Raw genomic sequence first — 24,020 nt, 5'->3', positions numbered from 1 at the left:
CCTGGGAACAGTCAAAGTTTTAGCCTGCTGGTGCCTCGGATCAAGATCCAACTCTACACCCCGATGTTATTCCCTGTGCCTATACCAGTGTACCCCGCTGCAGAAATACTTTTACTGACATACAAGGCTATTAACCAAACTGCAGCAAAATACATCTCTTCACTCATCTCAAAATTTTTACCTACCCGACCTCTCCGCTCTGCACAAGATCTGCGTCTCTCATCCACACGCATTACTTGTTCACACTCAGGGGTGTCGGAATGGGGGGGCAAGGGGGCAACTCACTCCCCCCAAATATGGGAGAGGCGTCAATACTGGGGCAGAGGAGCGGCGGGCAGCTAGGTGTGACGCACATGTGTACTAGCGCCTCTGCCCCCGCTCATGCTGGCACTGGGAGTGCTGTGGTTGGACACCTCCTTGCGCATCTGCGGACAGCTCTGTATCCTCCTCAGTGCTGATTAAGGGGGGTCCCAGGGGGTAAGTACCCTGGGCCCTACTCTCTAAGAGCTCCCCGGAGCTGCTGTATAGGGATCATCCAGCAGACTCCCAGCAGCAGCAGCGGAAGCTGCTGTTGGAGCTGCTGCTGACGGTGGAGCCTGGCGGAAAGGAGAATCATCCCGATGCCGGCCCTGTACCCGCCGCGGGGGGCAGCGCTGTGATCCGGTGCTACTGCAGCACCGGTGACTACAAGAAGACGCCGGCGCTGTGCATTTGACATTGGGGCTGTGGAGGAGGAGCGCGGGAAGCTGCCTGACTTTGGGTGCACTCCAGTCAGCAGAGGTCAGTGTATGAGGACACGGGGGAGGGGGGTTCATTAAATATTTAATCTGTGGGGGATCATATGTAAGGGATGGGGTGTTCGTTAGGGGGCTGATGTGCTGAGAGTGTGTGTGTGAAGTCCGTATGTGTGTGTGTGTATATATATATATATATATATATATACACACACACACATATATGGACTTGGACAGACTTTACAGACACACATGTATATATAATAGGAAGACGTGGGCACATATAGGGGGTCATTCCAAGTTGATCGTAGCAGCTACGATCATTCACACTGACATGTGGGGGGACGCCGTATGTTAGCCCGCCCCCCCCTCCACAGAAGTGCAGAGGTGTCACACAGCGGCGATGCCTTTGCACTTCAAGAGCAGCTCCCGACCAGCGCAGATTTAGCGTGCTGTCCGGGAGCTACTCATCGCTCCCCAGCCCGCATCGGCTGCATGTGACGTCACACAGCCACCGCGCCCTGCAACGGTCAACGCTGCTCCCGCCCAGCGACCGCCTCAGCCTCAGAGGTGATCGCTAGGCAACGACGGCTGCCATGCCCCAGCACACTGTGGTACCGGCGCATGCGCAGTTCTGACCCGATCGCTGCGCTGCAACAAACTGCAGCGAGCGATTGGGTCGGAATGACCCCCATAGTACACATAATAGAATATATATATATATATATATATATGCATAAAGATGACCGCTTGCCCTCTGTAGACACTATATATTTCTATGTTTTGGCCTTGCGCCCATTATCAATCAAAGTATTGTGCCTGCCGATGGATGCAAGACCGAAATGTATGATTAAAGGACTTTTTTAAACTGTTAACAAGTCTGCAGATTGCAAACGGTCATCTCTATGCCCTAGGAGGGCACCGTAGCAAGTATACCTGTCACCACTTGTGAGTGCCGGACTCATGGAGCTGGTTTTATATAGCGCTAGAAGGCTTCTGTGGTCCTTTAGCTTCTGAAAAGTCAGTGAGTGCCGCCAATTTTTGTTTTTGTATATATATATATATATATATCCTGCAAATGCCCGCAGGGTGTCTCTGTGAAAAATCGAAAAGGGGAAGCCAGATGATGGAGAACTGGCGGCAGATGCTTCTCGACCAGATATCATGCACAAGAACCTGCTGCTGGTGGTGCTCTGCCTGATGTTTGGCGTGGAGGTCACAAAGATGTCATTTACCTGCTGAACCTCTGTCATCTAGTCACCATGTTGCAGTTACTAATAATAGCAATGCCCCCACACATCTTCCTGGCATATACCTGTTGAACCCCTGTCTGTGTTTACAGGTTGGGGCTGATATGCCGGTGTTCCCAATAGTTAGAATCCCGACGGGAAGAAAAGTATGTTTACCCTACCCCTCAACCCTCCCTTTAAGCAGCCTAATCCTAACCCATAACCCCCCCAACCTGCTGCAGCCTAACTCTAACCCTCCCCAACGGTGCCTATACCTAACCCCACTCCCCAAGCCTAACACTCCCCACCCCGCAGCCTAATCCTCCCCAGGGGTGTCTAACCCTAACCTCCCCTTCCCGCAGCCTAACCCTCCCCAGCGGTGCCTAACCCTAACCCCCCCCCCCTTCCCACAGCCTAAACCTAACCCCCCCTCGCAACCTAAACCTAACCTCCTCCAACCCCCCACTTTCACCCTCTGCAGCTTACTTCTCCGGGGGCCCACCACACAGACATCCAGGATCCTGGCGGTCCGTATTCCGGCACCGGGATTGTAATCTTATTCGGAATACCAACACTAGCATTCCAAGCAGTGTCGGACTCCAGTGTAGGTATTTACACTGTCAGGATCCTCACCGGATCCCGTGCTTACCATGTTGCTGATAATGCTAATAATCTTAATGATGCACCGACACGTATGACCGGAGACAGTGTACGTCTGAGCGTCCGATGACGTACGTTTCATGTTTGCTTGATCACATCGGTGCCTGGATTTTAAAATGATATACTTGGTTATAGGAAAACATTTCCTCTCAATACCAATATTATTACATATGTGCTGAATTGAACATATATGTTTCTTTGTGCCTGTGAGAACGATCCCACTGTTATACATTATAGGTAGTAACACTGTCTTATTGTGTGATACGTTATGGGTAGTAACAAAGTGGTCATTGTAAGACATAGTGGTTACCAGAAAAGGCCACTTAGGTTGTATTCAGTAGTAACGCTCTGCAGGGAGCACTTAGGTTGTATGCAGTAGTAACGCTCTGCAGGGAGCACTTAGGTTGTATGCAGTAGTAACGCTCTGCAGGGGGCACTTAGGTTGTATGCAGTAGTAACACTGCAGGGAGCACTTAGGTTGTATGCAGTAGTAACGCTCTGCAGGGAGCACTTAGGTTGTATGCAGTAGTAACGCTCTGCAGGGAGCACTTAGGTTGTATGCAGTAGTAACACTCTGCAGGGAGCACTTAGGTTGTATGCAGTAGTAACGCTCTGCAGGGAGCACTTAGGTTGTATGCAGTAGTAACGCTCTGCAGGGAGCACTTAGGTTGTATGCAGTAGTAACACTCTGCAGGGAGCACTCTTAGGTTGTATGCAGTAGTAACGCTCTGCAGGGAGCACTTAGGTTGTATGCAGTAGTGACGCTCTGCAGGGAGCACTTAGGTTGTATGCAGTAGTAATGCTCTGCAGGGAGCACTTAGGTTGTATGCAGTAGTAACCCTCTGCAGGGAGCACTCTTAGGTTGTATGCAGTAGTAACGCTCTGCAGGGAGCACTTAGTTTGTATGCAGTAGTAACGCTCTGCAGGGAGCACTTAGGTTGTATGCAGTAGTAACCCTCTGCAGGGAGCACTTAGGTTGTATGCAGTAGTAACGCTCTGCAGGGAGCACTTAGGTTGTATGCAGTAGTGACGCTCTGCATGGAGCACTTAGGGTGTATGCAGTAGTAACACTGCAGGGAGCACTTAGGTTGTATGCAGTAGTAACGCTCTGCAGGGAGCACTTAGGTTGTATGCAGTAGTGACGCTCTGCATGGAGCACTTAGGGTGTATGCAGTAGTAACGCTCTGCAGGGAGCACTTAGGTTGTATGCAGTAGTAACACTCTGCAGGGAGCACTCTTAGGTTGTATGCAGTAGTAACACTCTGCAGGGAGCACTCTTAGGTTGTATGCAGTAGTAACCCTCTGCAGGGAGCACTTAGGTTGTATGCAGTAGTAACACTCTGCAGGGAGCACTCTTAGGTTGTATGCAGTAGTAACCCTCTGCAGGGAGCACTTAGGTTGTATGCAGTAGTAACACTCTGCAGGGAGCACTCTTAGGGTGTATGCAGTAGTAACGCTCTGCAGGGAGCACTTAGGTTGTATGCAGTAGTAACGCTCTGCAGGGAGCACTTAGGTTGTATGCAGTAGTAACCCTCTGCAGGGAGCACTTAGGTTGTATGCAGTAGTAACGCTCTGCAGGGAGCACTTAGGTTGTATGCAGTAGTAACGCTCTGCTGGGAGCACTTAGGTTGTATGCAGTAGTAACGCTCTGCAGGGAGCACTTAGGTTGTATGCTGTAGTAACGCTCTGCAGGGAGCACTTAGGTTGTATGCAGTAGTAACGCTCTGCAGGGAGCACTCTTAGGTTGTATGCAGTAGTAACCCTCTGCAGGGAGCACTCTTAGGTTGTATGCAGTAGTAACGCTCAGCAGGGAGCACTTAGGTTGTATACAGTAGTAACGCTCTGCAGGGAGCACTTAGGTTGTATGCAGTAGTAACGCTCTGCAGGGAGCACTTAGGTTGTATGCAGTAGTAACCCTCTGCAGGGAGCACTTAGGTTGTATGCAGTAGTAACGCTCTGCAGGGAGCACTCTTAGGTTGTATGCAGTAGTAACGCTCTGCAGGGAGCACTTAGGTTGTATGCAGTAGTAACGCTCTGCAGGGAGCACTTAGGGTGTATGCAGTAGTAACGCTCTGCAGGGAGCACTCTTAGGTTGTATGCAGTAGTAACGCTCTGCAGGGAGCACTTAGGTTGTATGCAGTAGTAACGCTCTGCATGGAGCACTTAGGGTGTATGCAGTAGTAACACTGCAGGGAGCACTTAGGTTGTATGCAGTAGTAACGCTCTGCAGGGAGCACTTAGGTTGTATGCAGTAGTAACACTCTGCAGGGAGCACTCTTAGGTTGTATGCAGTAGTAACGCTCAGCAGGGAGCACTTAGGTTGTATACAGTAGTAACGCTCTGCAGGGAGCACTTAGGTTGTATGCAGTAGTAACGCTCTGCAGGGAGCACTTAGGTTGTATGCAGTAGTAACCCTCTGCAGGGAGCACTTAGGTTGTATGCAGTAGTAACGCTCTGCAGGGAGCACTCTTAGGTTGTATGCAGTAGTAACGCTCTGCAGGGAGCACTTAGGTTGTATGCAGTAGTAACGCTCTGCAGGGAGCACTTAGGTTGTATGCAGTAGTGACGCTCTGCAGGGAGCACTTAGGTTGTATGCAGTAGTAATGCTCTGCAGGGAGCACTTAGGTTGTATGCAGTAGTAACCCTCTGCAGGGAGCACTCTTAGGTTGTATGCAGTAGTAACGCTCTGCAGGGAGCACTTAGGTTGTATGCAGTAGTAACGCTCTGCAGGGAGCACTTAGGTTGTATGCAGTAGTAACACTCTGCAGGGAGCACTCTTAGGTTGTATGCAGTAGTAACGCTCAGCAGGGAGCACTTAGGTTGTTTACAGTAGTAACGCTCTGCAGGGAGCACTTAGGTTGTATGCAGTAGTAACGCTCTGCAGGGAGCACTTAGGTTGTATGCAGTAGTAACCCTCTGCAGGGAGCACTTAGGTTGTATGCAGTAGTAACGCTCTGCAGGGAGCACTCTTAGGTTGTATGCAGTAGTAACGCTCTGCAGGGAGCACTCTTAGGTTGTATGCAGTAGTAACGCTCTGCAGGGAGCACTCTTAGGTTGTATGCAGTAGTAACGCTCTGCAGGGAGCACTTAGGTTGTATGCAGTAGTAACGCTCTGCAGGGAGCACTTAGGGTGTATGCAGTAGTAACGCTCTGCAGGGAGCACTCTTAGGTTGTATGCAGTAGTAACGCTCTGCAGGGAGCACTTAGGTTGTATGCAGTAGTAACGCTCTGCATGGAGCACTTAGGGTGTATGCAGTAGTAACACTGCAGGGAGCACTTAGGTTGTATGCAGTAGTAACGCTCTGCAGGGAGCACTTAGGTTGTATGCAGTAGTAACACTCTGCAGGGAGCACTCTTAGGTTGTATGCAGTAGTAACGCTCAGCAGGGAGCACTTAGGTTGTATACAGTAGTAACGCTCTGCAGGGAGCACTTAGGTTGTATGCAGTAGTAACGCTCTGCAGGGAGCACTTAGGTTGTATGCAGTAGTAACCCTCTGCAGGGAGCACTTAGGTTGTATGCAGTAGTAACGCTCTGCAGGGAGCACTCTTAGGTTGTATGCAGTAGTAACGCTCTGCAGGGAGCACTTAGGTTGTATGCAGTAGTAACGCTCTGCAGGGAGCACTTAGGTTGTATGCAGTAGTGACGCTCTGCAGGGAGCACTTAGGTTGTATGCAGTAGTAATGCTCTGCAGGGAGCACTTAGGTTGTATGCAGTAGTAACCCTCTGCAGGGAGCACTCTTAGGTTGTATGCAGTAGTAACGCTCTGCAGGGAGCACTTAGGTTGTATGCAGTAGTAACGCTCTGCAGGGAGCACTTAGGTTGTATGCAGTAGTAACACTCTGCAGGGAGCACTCTTAGGTTGTATGCAGTAGTAACGCTCAGCAGGGAGCACTTAGGTTGTATACAGTAGTAACGCTCTGCAGGGAGCACTTAGGTTGTATGCAGTAGTAACGCTCTGCAGGGAGCACTTAGGTTGTATGCAGTAGTAACCCTCTGCAGGGAGCACTTAGGTTGTATGCAGTAGTAACGCTCTGCAGGGAGCACTCTTAGGTTGTATGCAGTAGTAACGCTCTGCAGGGAGCACTTAGGTTGTATGCAGTAGTAACGCTCTGCAGGGAGCACTTAGGGTGTATGCAGTAGTAACGCTCTGCAGGGAGCACTCTTAGGTTGTATGCAGTAGTAACGCTCTGCAGGGAGCACTTAGGTTGTATGCAGTAGTAACGCTCTGCATGGAGCACTTAGGGTGTATGCAGTAGTAACACTGCAGGGAGCACTTAGGTTGTATGCAGTAGTAACGCTCTGCAGGGAGCACTTAGGTTGTATGCAGTAGTAACACTCTGCAGGGAGCACTCTTAGGTTGTATGCAGTAGTAACGCTCAGCAGGGAGCACTTAGGTTGTATACAGTAGTAACGCTCTGCAGGGAGCACTTAGGTTGTATGCAGTAGTAACGCTCTGCAGGGAGCACTTAGGTTGTATGCAGTAGTAACCCTCTGCAGGGAGCACTTAGGTTGTATGCAGTAGTAACGCTCTGCAGGGAGCACTCTTAGGTTGTATGCAGTAGTAACGCTCTGCAGGGAGCACTTAGGTTGTATGCAGTAGTAACGCTCTGCTGGGAGCACTTAGGTTGTATGCAGTAGTAACGCTCTGCAGGGAGCACTTAGGTTGTATGCAGTAGTAACGCTCTGCTGGGAGCACTTAGGTTGTATGCAGTAGTAACGCTCTGCAGGGAGCACTTAGGTTGTATGCAGTAGTAACGCTCTGCTGGGAGCACTTAGGTTGTATGCAGTAGTAACGCTCTGCAGGGAGCACTTAGGTTGTATGCAGTAGTAACGCTCAGCAGGGAGCACTTAGGTTGTATACAGTAGTAACGCTCTGCAGGGAGCACTTAGGTTGTATGCAGTAGTAACGCTCTGCAGGGAGCACTTAGGTTGTATGCAGTAGTAACCCTCTGCAGGGAGCACTTAGGTTGTATGCAGTAGTAACGCTCTGCAGGGAGCACTCTTAGGTTGTATGCAGTAGTAACGCTCTGCAGGGAGCACTTAGGTTGTATGCAGTAGTAACGCTCTGCAGGGAGCACTTAGGGTGTATGCAGTAGTAACGCTCTGCAGGGAGCACTCTTAGGTTGTATGCAGTAGTAACGCTCTGCAGGGAGCACTTAGGTTGTATGCAGTAGTAACGCTCTGCATGGAGCACTTAGGGTGTATGCAGTAGTAACACTGCAGGGAGCACTTAGGTTGTATGCAGTAGTAACGCTCTGCAGGGAGCACTTAGGTTGTATGCAGTAGTAACACTCTGCAGGGAGCACTCTTAGGTTGTATGCAGTAGTAACGCTCAGCAGGGAGCACTTAGGTTGTATACAGTAGTAACGCTCTGCAGGGAGCACTTAGGTTGTATGCAGTAGTAACGCTCTGCAGGGAGCACTTAGGTTGTATGCAGTAGTAACCCTCTGCAGGGAGCACTTAGGTTGTATGCAGTAGTAACGCTCTGCAGGGAGCACTCTTAGGTTGTATGCAGTAGTAACGCTCTGCAGGGAGCACTTAGGTTGTATGCAGTAGTAACGCTCTGCAGGGAGCACTTAGGTTGTATGCAGTAGTGACGCTCTGCAGGGAGCACTTAGGTTGTATGCAGTAGTAATGCTCTGCAGGGAGCACTTAGGTTGTATGCAGTAGTAACCCTCTGCAGGGAGCACTCTTAGGTTGTATGCAGTAGTAACGCTCTGCAGGGAGCACTTAGGTTGTATGCAGTAGTAACGCTCTGCAGGGAGCACTTAGGTTGTATGCAGTAGTAACACTCTGCAGGGAGCACTCTTAGGTTGTATGCAGTAGTAACGCTCAGCAGGGAGCACTTAGGTTGTATACAGTAGTAACGCTCTGCAGGGAGCACTTAGGTTGTATGCAGTAGTAACGCTCTGCAGGGAGCACTTAGGTTGTATGCAGTAGTAACCCTCTGCAGGGAGCACTCTTAGGTTGTATGCAGTAGTAACGCTCTGCAGGGAGCACTTAGGTTGTATGCAGTAGTAACGCTCTGCAGGGAGCACTTAGGGTGTATGCAGTAGTAACGCTCTGCAGGGAGCACTCTTAGGTTGTATGCAGTAGTAACGCTCTGCAGGGAGCACTTAGGTTGTATGCAGTAGTAACGCTCTGCATGGAGCACTTAGGGTGTATGCAGTAGTAACACTGCAGGGAGCACTTAGGTTGTATGCAGTAGTAACGCTCTGCAGGGGGCACTTAGGTTGTATGCAGTAGTAACACTGCAGGGAGCACTTAGGTTGTATGCAGTAGTAACGCTCTGCAGGGAGCACTTAGGTTGTATGCAGTAGTAACGCTCTGCAGGGAGCACTTAGGTTGTATGCAGTAGTAACACTCTGCAGGGAGCACTTAGGTTGTATGCAGTAGTAACGCTCTGCAGGGAGCACTTAGGTTGTATGCAGTAGTAACGCTCTGCAGGGAGCACTTAGGTTGTATGCAGTAGTAACACTCTGCAGGGAGCACTCTTAGGTTGTATGCAGTAGTAACGCTCTGCAGGGAGCACTTAGGTTGTATGCAGTAGTGACGCTCTGCAGGGAGCACTTAGGTTGTATGCAGTAGTAATGCTCTGCAGGGAGCACTTAGGTTGTATGCAGTAGTAACCCTCTGCAGGGAGCACTCTTAGGTTGTATGCAGTAGTAACGCTCTGCAGGGAGCACTTAGTTTGTATGCAGTAGTAACGCTCTGCAGGGAGCACTTAGGTTGTATGCAGTAGTAACCCTCTGCAGGGAGCACTTAGGTTGTATGCAGTAGTAACGCTCTGCAGGGAGCACTTAGGTTGTATGCAGTAGTGACGCTCTGCATGGAGCACTTAGGGTGTATGCAGTAGTAACACTGCAGGGAGCACTTAGGTTGTATGCAGTAGTAACGCTCTGCAGGGAGCACTTAGGTTGTATGCAGTAGTGACGCTCTGCATGGAGCACTTAGGGTGTATGCAGTAGTAACGCTCTGCAGGGAGCACTTAGGTTGTATGCAGTAGTAACACTCTGCAGGGAGCACTCTTAGGTTGTATGCAGTAGTAACACTCTGCAGGGAGCACTCTTAGGTTGTATGCAGTAGTAACCCTCTGCAGGGAGCACTTAGGTTGTATGCAGTAGTAACACTCTGCAGGGAGCACTCTTAGGTTGTATGCAGTAGTAACCCTCTGCAGGGAGCACTTAGGTTGTATGCAGTAGTAACACTCTGCAGGGAGCACTCTTAGGGTGTATGCAGTAGTAACGCTCTGCAGGGAGCACTTAGGTTGTATGCAGTAGTAACGCTCTGCAGGGAGCACTTAGGTTGTATGCAGTAGTAACCCTCTGCAGGGAGCACTTAGGTTGTATGCAGTAGTAACGCTCTGCAGGGAGCACTTAGGTTGTATGCAGTAGTAACGCTCTGCTGGGAGCACTTAGGTTGTATGCAGTAGTAACGCTCTGCAGGGAGCACTTAGGTTGTATGCTGTAGTAACGCTCTGCAGGGAGCACTTAGGTTGTATGCAGTAGTAACGCTCTGCAGGGAGCACTCTTAGGTTGTATGCAGTAGTAACCCTCTGCAGGGAGCACTCTTAGGTTGTATGCAGTAGTAACGCTCAGCAGGGAGCACTTAGGTTGTATACAGTAGTAACGCTCTGCAGGGAGCACTTAGGTTGTATGCAGTAGTAACGCTCTGCAGGGAGCACTTAGGTTGTATGCAGTAGTAACCCTCTGCAGGGAGCACTTAGGTTGTATGCAGTAGTAACGCTCTGCAGGGAGCACTCTTAGGTTGTATGCAGTAGTAACGCTCTGCAGGGAGCACTTAGGTTGTATGCAGTAGTAACGCTCTGCAGGGAGCACTTAGGGTGTATGCAGTAGTAACGCTCTGCAGGGAGCACTCTTAGGTTGTATGCAGTAGTAACGCTCTGCAGGGAGCACTTAGGTTGTATGCAGTAGTAACGCTCTGCATGGAGCACTTAGGGTGTATGCAGTAGTAACACTGCAGGGAGCACTTAGGTTGTATGCAGTAGTAACGCTCTGCAGGGAGCACTTAGGTTGTATGCAGTAGTAACACTCTGCAGGGAGCACTCTTAGGTTGTATGCAGTAGTAACGCTCAGCAGGGAGCACTTAGGTTGTATACAGTAGTAACGCTCTGCAGGGAGCACTTAGGTTGTATGCAGTAGTAACGCTCTGCAGGGAGCACTTAGGTTGTATGCAGTAGTAACCCTCTGCAGGGAGCACTTAGGTTGTATGCAGTAGTAACGCTCTGCAGGGAGCACTCTTAGGTTGTATGCAGTAGTAACGCTCTGCAGGGAGCACTTAGGTTGTATGCAGTAGTAACGCTCTGCAGGGAGCACTTAGGTTGTATGCAGTAGTGACGCTCTGCAGGGAGCACTTAGGTTGTATGCAGTAGTAATGCTCTGCAGGGAGCACTTAGGTTGTATGCAGTAGTAACCCTCTGCAGGGAGCACTCTTAGGTTGTATGCAGTAGTAACGCTCTGCAGGGAGCACTTAGGTTGTATGCAGTAGTAACGCTCTGCAGGGAGCACTTAGGTTGTATGCAGTAGTAACACTCTGCAGGGAGCACTCTTAGGTTGTATGCAGTAGTAACGCTCAGCAGGGAGCACTTAGGTTGTTTACAGTAGTAACGCTCTGCAGGGAGCACTTAGGTTGTATGCAGTAGTAACGCTCTGCAGGGAGCACTTAGGTTGTATGCAGTAGTAACCCTCTGCAGGGAGCACTTAGGTTGTATGCAGTAGTAACGCTCTGCAGGGAGCACTCTTAGGTTGTATGCAGTAGTAACGCTCTGCAGGGAGCACTCTTAGGTTGTATGCAGTAGTAACGCTCTGCAGGGAGCACTCTTAGGTTGTATGCAGTAGTAACGCTCTGCAGGGAGCACTTAGGTTGTATGCAGTAGTAACGCTCTGCAGGGAGCACTTAGGGTGTATGCAGTAGTAACGCTCTGCAGGGAGCACTCTTAGGTTGTATGCAGTAGTAACGCTCTGCAGGGAGCACTTAGGTTGTATGCAGTAGTAACGCTCTGCATGGAGCACTTAGGGTGTATGCAGTAGTAACACTGCAGGGAGCACTTAGGTTGTATGCAGTAGTAACGCTCTGCAGGGAGCACTTAGGTTGTATGCAGTAGTAACACTCTGCAGGGAGCACTCTTAGGTTGTATGCAGTAGTAACGCTCAGCAGGGAGCACTTAGGTTGTATACAGTAGTAACGCTCTGCAGGGAGCACTTAGGTTGTATGCAGTAGTAACGCTCTGCAGGGAGCACTTAGGTTGTATGCAGTAGTAACCCTCTGCAGGGAGCACTTAGGTTGTATGCAGTAGTAACGCTCTGCAGGGAGCACTCTTAGGTTGTATGCAGTAGTAACGCTCTGCAGGGAGCACTTAGGTTGTATGCAGTAGTAACGCTCTGCAGGGAGCACTTAGGTTGTATGCAGTAGTGACGCTCTGCAGGGAGCACTTAGGTTGTATGCAGTAGTAATGCTCTGCAGGGAGCACTTAGGTTGTATGCAGTAGTAACCCTCTGCAGGGAGCACTCTTAGGTTGTATGCAGTAGTAACGCTCTGCAGGGAGCACTTAGGTTGTATGCAGTAGTAACGCTCTGCAGGGAGCACTTAGGTTGTATGCAGTAGTAACACTCTGCAGGGAGCACTCTTAGGTTGTATGCAGTAGTAACGCTCAGCAGGGAGCACTTAGGTTGTATACAGTAGTAACGCTCTGCAGGGAGCACTTAGGTTGTATGCAGTAGTAACGCTCTGCAGGGAGCACTTAGGTTGTATGCAGTAGTAACCCTCTGCAGGGAGCACTTAGGTTGTATGCAGTAGTAACGCTCTGCAGGGAGCACTCTTAGGTTGTATGCAGTAGTAACGCTCTGCAGGGAGCACTTAGGTTGTATGCAGTAGTAACGCTCTGCAGGGAGCACTTAGGGTGTATGCAGTAGTAACGCTCTGCAGGGAGCACTCTTAGGTTGTATGCAGTAGTAACGCTCTGCAGGGAGCACTTAGGTTGTATGCAGTAGTAACGCTCTGCATGGAGCACTTAGGGTGTATGCAGTAGTAACGCTCTGCAGGGAGCACTTAGGTTGTATGCAGTAGTAACCCTCTGCAGGGAGCACTTAGGTTGTATGCAGTAGTAACGCTCTGCAGGGAGCACTCTTAGGTTGTATGCAGTAGTAACGCTCTGCAGGGAGCACTTAGGTTGTATGCAGTAGTAACGCTCTGCTGGGAGCACTTAGGTTGTATGCAGTAGTAACGCTCTGCAGGGAGCACTTAGGTTGTATGCAGTAGTAACGCTCTGCTGGGAGCACTTAGGTTGTATGCAGTAGTAACGCTCTGCAGGGAGCACTTAGGTTGTATGCAGTAGTAACGCTCTGCTGGGAGCACTTAGGTTGTATGCAGTAGTAACGCTCTGCAGGGAGCACTTAGGTTGTATGCAGTAGTAACGCTCAGCAGGGAGCACTTAGGTTGTATACAGTAGTAACGCTCTGCAGGGAGCACTTAGGTTGTATGCAGTAGTAACGCTCTGCAGGGAGCACTTAGGTTGTATGCAGTAGTAACCCTCTGCAGGGAGCACTTAGGTTGTATGCAGTAGTAACGCTCTGCAGGGAGCACTCTTAGGTTGTATGCAGTAGTAACGCTCTGCAGGGAGCACTTAGGTTGTATGCAGTAGTAACGCTCTGCAGGGAGCACTTAGGGTGTATGCAGTAGTAACGCTCTGCAGGGAGCACTCTTAGGTTGTATGCAGTAGTAACGCTCTGCAGGGAGCACTTAGGTTGTATGCAGTAGTAACGCTCTGCATGGAGCACTTAGGGTGTATGCAGTAGTAACACTGCAGGGAGCACTTAGGTTGTATGCAGTAGTAACGCTCTGCAGGGAGCACTTAGGTTGTATGCAGTAGTAACCCTCTGCAGGGAGCACTTAGGTTGTATGCAGTAGTAACGCTCTGCAGGGAGCACTTAGGTTGTATGCAGTAGTAACCCTCTGCAGGGAGCACTCTTAGGTTGTATGCAGTAGTAACGCTCAGCAGGGAGCACTTAGGTTGTATACAGTAGTAACGCTCTGCAGGGAGCACTTAGGTTGTATGCAGTAGTAACGCTCTGCAGGGAGCACTTAGGTTGTATGCAGTAGTAACCCTCTGCAGGGAGCACTTAGGTTGTATGCAGTAGTAACGCTCTGCAGGGAGCACTCTTAGGTTGTATGCAGTAGTAACGCTCTGCAGGGAGCACTTAGGTTGTATGCAGTAGTAACGCTCTGCAGGGAGCACTTAGGTTGTATGCAGTAGTGACGCTCTGCAGGGAGCACTTAGGTTGTATGCAGTAGTAATGCTCTGCAGGGAGCACTTAGGTTGTATGCAGTAGTAACCCTCTGCAGGGAGCACTCTTAGGTTGTATGCAGTAGTAACGCTCTGCAGGGAGCACTTAGGTTGTATGCAGTAGTAACGCTCTGCAGGGAGCACTTAGGTTGTATGCAGTAGTAACACTCTGCAGGGAGCACTCTTAGGTTGTATGCAGTAGTAACGCTCAGCAGGGAGCACTTAGGTTGTATACAGTAGTAACGCTCTGCAGGGAGCACTTAGGTTGTATGCAGTAGTAACGCTCTGCAGGGAGCACTTAGGTTGTATGCAGTAGTAACCCTCTGCAGGGAGCACTCTTAGGTTGTATGCAGTAGTAACGCTCTGCAGGGAGCACTTAGGTTGTATGCAGTAGTAACGCTCTGCAGGGAGCACTTAGGGTGTATGCAGTAGTAACGCTCTGCAGGGAGCACTCTTAGGTTGTATGCAGTAGTAACGCTCTGCAGGGAGCACTTAGGTTGTATGCAGTAGTAACGCTCTGCATGGAGCACTTAGGGTGTATGCAGTAGTAACACTGCAGGGAGCACTTAGGTTGTATGCAGTAGTAACGCTCTGCAGGGAGCACTTAGGTTGTATGCAGTAGTAACACTCTGCAGGGAGCACTCTTAGGTTGTATGCAGTAGTAACGCTCAGCAGGGAGCACTTAGGTTGTATACAGTAGTAACGCTCTGCAGGGAGCACTTAGGTTGTATGCAGTAGTAACGCTCTGCAGGGAGCACTTAGGTTGTATGCAGTAGTAACCCTCTGCAGGGAGCACTTAGGTTGTATGCAGTAGTAACGCTCTGCAGGGAGCACTCTTAGGTTGTATGCAGTAGTAACGCTCTGCAGGGAGCACTTAGGTTGTATGCAGTAGTAACGCTCTGCTGGGAGCACTTAGGTTGTATGCAGTAGTAACGCTCTGCAGGGAGCACTTAGGTTGTATGCAGTAGTAACGCTCTGCTGGGAGCACTTAGGTTGTATGCAGTAGTAACGCTCTGCAGGGAGCACTTAGGTTGTATGCAGTAGTAACGCTCTGCTGGGAGCACTTAGGTTGTATGCAGTAGTAACGCTCTGCAGGGAGCACTTAGGTTGTATGCAGTAGTAACGCTCAGCAGGGAGCACTTAGGTTGTATACAGTAGTAACGCTCTGCAGGGAGCACTTAGGTTGTATGCAGTAGTAACGCTCTGCAGGGAGCACTTAGGTTGTATGCAGTAGTAACCCTCTGCAGGGAGCACTTAGGTTGTATGCAGTAGTAACGCTCTGCAGGGAGCACTCTTAGGTTGTATGCAGTAGTAACGCTCTGCAGGGAGCACTTAGGTTGTATGCAGTAGTAACGCTCTGCAGGGAGCACTTAGGGTGTATGCAGTAGTAACGCTCTGCAGGGAGCACTCTTAGGTTGTATGCAGTAGTAACGCTCTGCAGGGAGCACTTAGGTTGTATGCAGTAGTAACGCTCTGCATGGAGCACTTAGGGTGTATGCAGTAGTAACACTGCAGGGAGCACTTAGGTTGTATGCAGTAGTAACGCTCTGCAGGGAGCACTTAGGTTGTATGCAGTAGTAACACTCTGCAGGGAGCACTCTTAGGTTGTATGCAGTAGTAACGCTCAGCAGGGAGCACTTAGGTTGTATACAGTAGTAACGCTCTGCAGGGAGCACTTAGGTTGTATGCAGTAGTAACGCTCTGCAGGGAGCACTTAGGTTGTATGCAGTAGTAACCCTCTGCAGGGAGCACTTAGGTTGTATGCAGTAGTAACGCTCTGCAGGGAGCACTCTTAGGTTGTATGCAGTAGTAACGCTCTGCAGGGAGCACTTAGGTTGTATGCAGTAGTAACGCTCTGCAGGGAGCACTTAGGTTGTATGCAGTAGTGACGCTCTGCAGGGAGCACTTAGGTTGTATGCAGTAGTAATGCTCTGCAGGGAGCACTTAGGTTGTATGCAGTAGTAACCCTCTGCAGGGAGCACTCTTAGGTTGTATGCAGTAGTAACGCTCTGCAGGGAGCACTTAGGTTGTATGCAGTAGTAACGCTCTGCAGGGAGCACTTAGGTTGTATGCAGTAGTAACACTCTGCAGGGAGCACTCTTAGGTTGTATGCAGTAGTAACGCTCAGCAGGGAGCACTTAGGTTGTATACAGTAGTAACGCTCTGCAGGGAGCACTTAGGTTGTATGCAGTAGTAACGCTCTGCAGGGAGCACTTAGGTTGTATGCAGTAGTAACCCTCTGCAGGGAGCACTTAGGTTGTATGCAGTAGTAACGCTCTGCAGGGAGCACTCTTAGGTTGTATGCAGTAGTAACGCTCTGCAGGGAGCACTTAGGTTGTATGCAGTAGTAACGCTCTGCAGGGAGCACTTAGGGTGTATGCAGTAGTAACGCTCTGCAGGGAGCACTCTTAGGTTGTATGCAGTAGTAACGCTCTGCAGGGAGCACTTAGGTTGTATGCAGTAGTAACGCTCTGCATGGAGCACTTAGGGTGTATGCAGTAGTAACACTGCAGGGAGCACTTAGGTTGTATGCAGTAGTAACGCTCTGCAGGGAGCACTTAGGTTGTATGCAGTAGTAACACTCTGCAGGGAGCACTCTTAGGTTGTATGCAGTAGTAACGCTCAGCAGGGAGCACTTAGGTTGTATACAGTAGTAACGCTCTGCAGGGAGCACTTAGGTTGTATGCAGTAGTAACGCTCTGCAGGGAGCACTTAGGTTGTATGCAGTAGTAACCCTCTGCAGGGAGCACTTAGGTTGTATGCAGTAGTAACGCTCTGCAGGGAGCACTCTTAGGTTGTATGCAGTAGTAACGCTCTGCAGGGAGCACTTAGGTTGTATGCAGTAGTAACGCTCTGCAGGGAGCACTTAGGTTGTATGCAGTAGTGACGCTCTGCAGGGAGCACTTAGGTTGTATGCAGTAGTAATGCTCTGCAGGGAGCACTTAGGTTGTATGCAGTAGTAACCCTCTGCAGGGAGCACTCTTAGGTTGTATGCAGTAGTAACGCTCTGCAGGGAGCACTTAGTTTGTATGCAGTAGTAACGCTCTGCAGGGAGCACTTAGGTTGTATGCAGTAGTAACCCTCTGCAGGGAGCACTTAGGTTGTATGCAGTAGTAACGCTCTGCAGGGAGCACTTAGGTTGTATGCAGTAGTAACGCTCTGCAGGGAGCACTTAGGTTGTATGCAGTAGTGACGCTCTGCATGGAGCACTTAGGGTGTATGCAGTAGTAACACTGCAAGGAGCACTTAGGTTGTATGCAGTAGTAACGCTCTGCAGGGAGCACTTAGGTTGTATGCAGTAGTGACGCTCTGCATGGAGCACTTAGGGTGTATGCAGTAGTAACACTGCAGGGAGCACTTAGGTTGTATGCAGTAGTAACACTCTGCAGGGAGCACTCTTAGGTTGTATGCAGTAGTAACACTCTACAGGGAGCACTTAGGTTGTATGCAGTAGTAACACTCTGCAGGGAGCACTTAGGTTGTATGCAGTAGTAACCCTCTGCAGGGAGCACTTAGGTTGTATGCAGTAGTAACACTCTGCAGGGAGCACTCTTAGGTTGTATGCAGTAGTAACCCTCTGCAGGGAGCACTTAGGTTGTATGCAGTAGTAACACTCTGCAGGGAGCACTCTTAGGTTGTATGCAGTAGTAACCCTCTGCAGGGAGCACTTAGGTTGTATGCAGTAGTAACACTCTGCAGGGAGCACTCTTAGGGTGTATGCAGTAGTAACGCTCTGCAGGGAGCACTTAGGTTGTATGCAGTAGTAACGCTCTGCAGGGAGCACTTAGGTTGTATGCAGTAGTAACCCTCTGCAGGGAGCACTTAGGTTGTATGCAGTAGTAACGCTCTGCAGGGAGCACTTAGGTTGTATGCAGTAGTAACGCTCTGCTGGGAGCACTTAGGTTGTATGCAGTAGTAACGCTCTGCAGGGAGCACTTAGGTTGTATGCTGTAGTAACGCTCTGCAGGGAGCACTTAGGTTGTATGCAGTAGTAACACTCTGCAGGGAGCACTTAGGTTGTATGCAGTAGTAACACTCTGCAGGGAGCACTCTTAGGTTGTATGCAGTAGTAACCCTCTGCAGGGAGCACTTAGGTTGTATGCAGTAGTAACGCTCTGCAGGGAGCACTCTTAGGTTGTATGCAGTAGTAACGCTCTGCAGGGAGCACTTAGGTTGTATGCAGTAGTAACGCTCTGCAGGGAGCACTTAGGGTGTATGCAGTAGTAACGCTCTGCAGGGAGCACTCTTAGGTTGTATGCAGAAGTAACGCTCTGCAGGGAGCACTTAGGTTGTATGCAGTAGTAACGCTCTGCATGGAGCACTTAGGGTGTATGCAGTAGTAACACTGCAGGGAGCACTTAGGTTGTATGCAGTAGTAACGCTCTGCAGGGAGCACTTAGGTTGTATGCAGTAGTAACACTCTGCAGGGAGCACTCTTAGGTTGTATGCAGTAGTAACGCTCAGCAGGGAGCACTTAGGTTGTATACAGTAGTAACGCTCTGCAGGGAGCACTTAGGTTGTATGCAGTAGTAACGCTCTGCAGGGAGCACTTAGGTTGTATGCAGTAGTAACCCTCTGCAGGGAGCACTTAGGTTGTATGCAGTAGTAACGCTCTGCAGGGAGCACTCTTAGGTTGTATGCAGTAGTAACGCTCTGCAGGGAGCACTTAGGTTGTATGCAGTAGTAACGCTCTGCAGGGAGCACTTAGGGTGTATGCAGTAGTAACGCTCTGCAGGGAGCACTCTTAGGTTGTATGCAGTAGTAACGCTCTGCAGGGAGCACTTAGGTTGTATGCAGTAGTAACGCTCTGCAGGGAGCACTCTTAGGTTGTATGCAGTAGTAACGCTCTGCAGGGAGCACTTAGGTTGTATGCAGTAGTAACGCTCTGCAGGGAGCACTTAGGGTGTATGCAGTAGTAACGCTCTGCAGGGAACACTTAGGTTGTATGCAGTAGTAACGCTCCGCAGGGAGCACTTAGGTTGCATGCAGTAGTAATGCTCTGCAGGGAGCACTGAGGTTGTATGCAGTAGTAACACTGCAGGGAGCACTTAGTTTGTATGCAGTAGTAACACTCTGCAGGGAGCACTTAGGTTGTATGCAGTAGTAACGCTCTGCAGGGAGCACTTAGGTTGTATGCAGTAGTAACACTGCAGGGAGCACTTAGTTTGTATGCAGTAGTAACACTCTGCAGGGAGCACTTAGGTTGTATGCAGTAGTAACGCTCTGCAGGGAGCACTTAGGTTGCATGCAGTAGTAATGCTCTGCAGGGAGCACTTAGGTTGTATGCAGTAGTAACCCTCTGCAGGGAGCACTTAGGTTGTATGCAGTAGTAACACTGCAGGGAGCACTTAGGTTGTATGCAGTAGTAACGCTCTGCAGGGAGCACTTAGGTTGTATGCAGTAGTAACGCTCTGCAGGGAGCACTTAGGTTGTATGCAGTAGTAATGCTCTGCAGGGAGCACTTAGGTTGTATGCAGTAGTAACACTGCAGGGAGCACTTAGTTTGTATGCAGTAGTAACGCTCTGCAGGGAGCACTTAGGTTGTATGCAGTAGTAACGCTCTGCAGGGAGCACTTAGGTTGTATGCAGTAGTAACCCTCTGCAGGGAGCACTTAGGTTGTATGCAGTAGTGACGCTCTGCAGGCAGCACTTAGGTTGTATGCAGTAGTAACGCTCTGCAGGGAGCACTTAGGTTGTATGCAGTAGTAACGCTCTGCAGGGAGCACTCTTAGGTTGTACACAGTAGTAACGCTCTGCAGGGAGCACTTAGGTTGTATGCAGTAGTAACGCTCTGCAGGGAGCACTTAGGTTGTATGCAGTAGTAACGCTCTGCATGGAGCACTTAGGTTGTATGCAGTAGTAACGCTCTGCAGGGAGCACTTAGTTTGTATGCAGTAGTAACCCTCTGCAGGGAGCACTTAGGTTGTATGCAGTAGTAACGCTCTGCAGGGAGCACTTAGGTTGTATGCAGTAGTAACGCTCTGCAGGGAGCACTTAGGTTGTATGCAGTAGTAACGCTCTGCAGGGAGCACTTAGGTTGTATGCAGTAGTGACGCTCTGCATGGAGCACTTAGGTTGTATGCAGTAGTAACACTGCAGGGAGCACTTAGGTTGTATGCAGTAGTAACGCTCTGCAGGGAGCACTTAGGTTGTATGCAGTAGTAACGCTCTGCAGGGAGCACTTAGGTTGTATGCAGTAGTAACGCTCTGCAGGGAGCACTTAGGTTGTATGCAGTAGTAACGCTCTGCAGGGAGCACTTAGGTTGTATGCAGTAGTAACGCTCCGCAGGGAGCACTTAGGTTGTATGCAGTAGTAACGCTCTGCAGGGAGCACTTAGGTTGCATGCAGTAGTACCGCTCTGCAGGGAGCACTTAGGTTGTATGCAGTAGTAACGCTCTGCAGGGAGCACTTAGGTTGTATGCAGTAGTAACGCTCTGCAGGGGGCACTTAGGTTGTATGCAGTAGTAACGCTCTGCAGGGAGCACTTAGGTTGTATGCAGTAGTAACGCTCTGCAGGGAGCACTTAGGTTGTATGCAGTAGTAACACTCTGCAGGGAGCACTCTTAGGTTGTATGCAGTAGTAACGCTCTGCAGGGAGCACTCTTAGGTTGTATGCAGTAGTAACGCTCTGCAGGGAGCACTTAGGTTGTATGCAGTAGTGACGCTCTGCAGGGAGCACTTAGGTTGTATGCAGTAGTAATGCTCTGCAGGGAGCACTTAGGTTGTATGCAGTAGTAACCCTCTGCAGGGAGCACTCTTAGGTTGTATGCAGTAGTAACGCTCTGTAGGGAGCACTTAGTTTGTATGCAGTAGTAACGCTCTGCAGGGAGCACTTAGGTTGTATGCAGTAGTAACCCTCTGCAGGGAGCACTTAGGTTGTATGCAGTAGTAACGCTCTGCAGGGAGCACTTAGGTTGTATGCAGTAGTAACGCTCTGCAGGGAGCACTTAGGTTGTATGCAGTAGTGACGCTCTGCATGGAGCACTTAGGGTGTATGCAGTAGTAACACTGCAGGGAGCACTTAGGTTGTATGCAGTAGTAACGCTCTGCAGGGAGCACTTAGGTTGTATGCAGTAGTGACGCTCTGCATGGAGCACTTAGGGTGTATGCAGTAGTAACACTGCAGGGAGCACTTAGGTTGTATGCAGTAGTAACACTCTGCAGGGAGCACTCTTAGGTTGTATGCAGTAGTAACGCTCTGCAGGGAGCACTTAGGTTGTATGCAGTAGTAACGCTCTGCAGGGAGCACTTAGGTTGTATGCAGTAGTAACACTCTGCAGGGAGCACTCTTAGGTTGTATGCAGTAGTAACGCTCAGCAGGGAGCACTTAGGTTGTATACAGTAGTAACGCTCTGCAGGGAGCACTTAGGTTGTATGCAGTAGTAACGCTCTGCAGGGAGCACTTAGGTTGTATGCAGTAGTAACCCTCTGCAGGGAGCACTCTTAGGTTGTATGCAGTAGTAACGCTCTGCAGGGAGCACTTAGGTTGTATGCAGTAGTAACGCTCTGCAGGGAGCACTTAGGGTGTATGCAGTAGTAACGCTCTGCAGGGAGCACTCTTAGGTTGTATGCAGTAGTAACGCTCTGCAGGGAGCACTTAGGTTGTATGCAGTAGTAACGCTCTGCATGGAGCACTTAGGGTGTATGCAGTAGTAACACTGCAAGGAGCACTTAGGTTGTATGCAGTAGTAACGCTCTGCAGGGAGCACTTAGGTTGTATGCAGTAGTAACACTCTGCAGGGAGCACTCTTAGGTTGTATGCAGTAGTAACGCTCAGCAGGGAGCACTTAGGTTGTATACAGTAGTAACGCTCTGCAGGGAGCACTTAGGTTGTATGCAGTAGTAACGCTCTGCAGGGAGCACTTAGGTTGTATGCAGTAGTAACCCTCTGCAGGGAGCACTTAGGTTGTATGCAGTAGTAACGCTCTGCAGGGAGCACTCTTAGGTTGTATGCAGTAGTAACGCTCTGCAGGGAGCACTTAGGTTGTATGCAGTAGTAACGCTCTGCTGGGAGCACTTAGGTTGTATGCAGTAGTAACGCTCTGCAGGGAGCACTTAGGTTGTATGCAGTAGTAACGCTCTGCTGGGAGCACTTAGGTTGTATGCAGTAGTAACGCTCTGCAGGGAGCACTTAGGTTGTATGCAGTAGTAACGCTCTGCTGGGAGCACTTAGGTTGTATGCAGTAGTAACGCTCTGCAGGGAGCACTTAGGTTGTATGCAGTAGTAACGCTCAGCAGGGAGCACTTAGGTTGTATACAGTAGTAACGCTCTGCAGGGAGCACTTAGGTTGTATGCAGTAGTAACGCTCTGCAGGGAGCACTTAGGTTGTATGCAGTAGTAACCCTCTGCAGGGAGCACTTAGGTTGTATGCAGTAGTAACGCTCTGCAGGGAGCACTCTTAGGTTGTATGCAGTAGTAACGCTCTGCAGGGAGCACTTAGGTTGTATGCAGTAGTAACGCTCTGCAGGGAGCACTTAGGGTGTATGCAGTAGTAACGCTCTGCAGGGAGCACTCTTAGGTTGTATGCAGTAGTAACGCTCTGCAGGGAGCACTTAGGTTGTATGCAGTAGTAACGCTCTGCATGGAGCACTTAGGGTGTATGCAGTAGTAACACTGCAGGGAGCACTTAGGTTGTATGCAGTAGTAACGCTCTGCAGGGAGCACTTAGGTTGTATGCAGTAGTAACACTCTGCAGGGAGCACTCTTAGGTTGTATGCAGTAGTAACGCTCAGCAGGGAGCACTTAGGTTGTATACAGTAGTAACGCTCTGCAGGGAGCACTTAGGTTGTATGCAGTAGTAACGCTCTGCAGGGAGCACTTAGGTTGTATGCAGTAGTAACCCTCTGCAGGGAGCACTTAGGTTGTATGCAGTAGTAATGCTCTGCAGGGAGCACTCTTAGGTTGTATGCAGTAGTAACGCTCTGCAGGGAGCACTTAGGTTGTATGCAGTAGTAACGCTCTGCAGGGAGCACTTAGGTTGTATGCAGTAGTGACGCTCTGCAGGGAGCACTTAGGTTGTATGCAGTAGTAATGCTCTGCAGGGAGCACTTAGGTTGTATGCAGTAGTAACCCTCTGCAGGGAGCACTCTTAGGTTGTATGCAGTAGTAACGCTCTGCAGGGAGCACTTAGGTTGTATGCAGTAGTAACGCTCTGCAGGGAGCACTTAGGTTGTATGCAGTAGTAACACTCTGCAGGGAGCACTCTTAGGTTGTATGCAGTAGTAACGCTCAGCAGGGAGCACTTAGGTTGTATACAGTAGTAACGCTCTGCAGGGAGCACTTAGGTTGTATGCAGTAGTAACGCTCTGCAGGGAGCACTTAGGTTGTATGCAGTAGTAACCCTCTGCAGGGAGCACTTAGGTTGTATGCAGTAGTAACGCTCTGCAGGGAGCACTCTTAGGTTGTATGCAGTAGTAACGCTCTGCAGGGAGCACTTAGGTTGTATGCAGTAGTAACGCTCTGCAGGGAGCACTTAGGGTGTATGCAGTAGTAACGCTCTGCAGGGAGCACTCTTAGGTTGTATGCAGTAGTAACGCTCTGCAGGGAGCACTTAGGTTGTATGCAGTAGTAACGCTCTGCATGGAGCACTTAGGGTGTATGCAGTAGTAACACTGCAGGGAGCACTTAGGTTGTATGCAGTAGTAACGCTCTGCAGGGAGCACTTAGGTTGTATGCAGTAGTAACACTCTGCAGGGAGCACTCTTAGGTTGTATGCAGTAGTAACGCTCAGCAGGGAGCACTTAGGTTGTATACAGTAGTAACGCTCTGCAGGGAGCACTTAGGTTGTATGCAGTAGTAACGCTCTGCAGGGAGCACTTAGGTTGTATGCAGTAGTAACCCTCTGCAGGGAGCACTTAGGTTGTATGCAGTAGTAACGCTCTGCAGGGAGCACTCTTAGGTTGTATGCAGTAGTAACGCTCTGCAGGGAGCACTTAGGTTGTATGCAGTAGTAACGCTCTGCAGGGAGCACTTAGGTTGTATGCAGTAGTGACGCTCTGCAGGGAGCACTTAGGTTGTATGCAGTAGTAATGCTCTGCAGGGAGCACTTAGGTTGTATGCAGTAGTAACCCTCTGCAGGGAGCACTCTTAGGT

This window comes from Pseudophryne corroboree, unplaced genomic scaffold (genome assembly GCF_028390025.1).
Source record: "Pseudophryne corroboree isolate aPseCor3 unplaced genomic scaffold, aPseCor3.hap2 scaffold_986, whole genome shotgun sequence".
NCBI classification, from domain to species: domain Eukaryota; kingdom Metazoa; phylum Chordata; class Amphibia; order Anura; family Myobatrachidae; genus Pseudophryne; species Pseudophryne corroboree.
Note: the sequence above shows the minus strand (reverse complement) of the source record.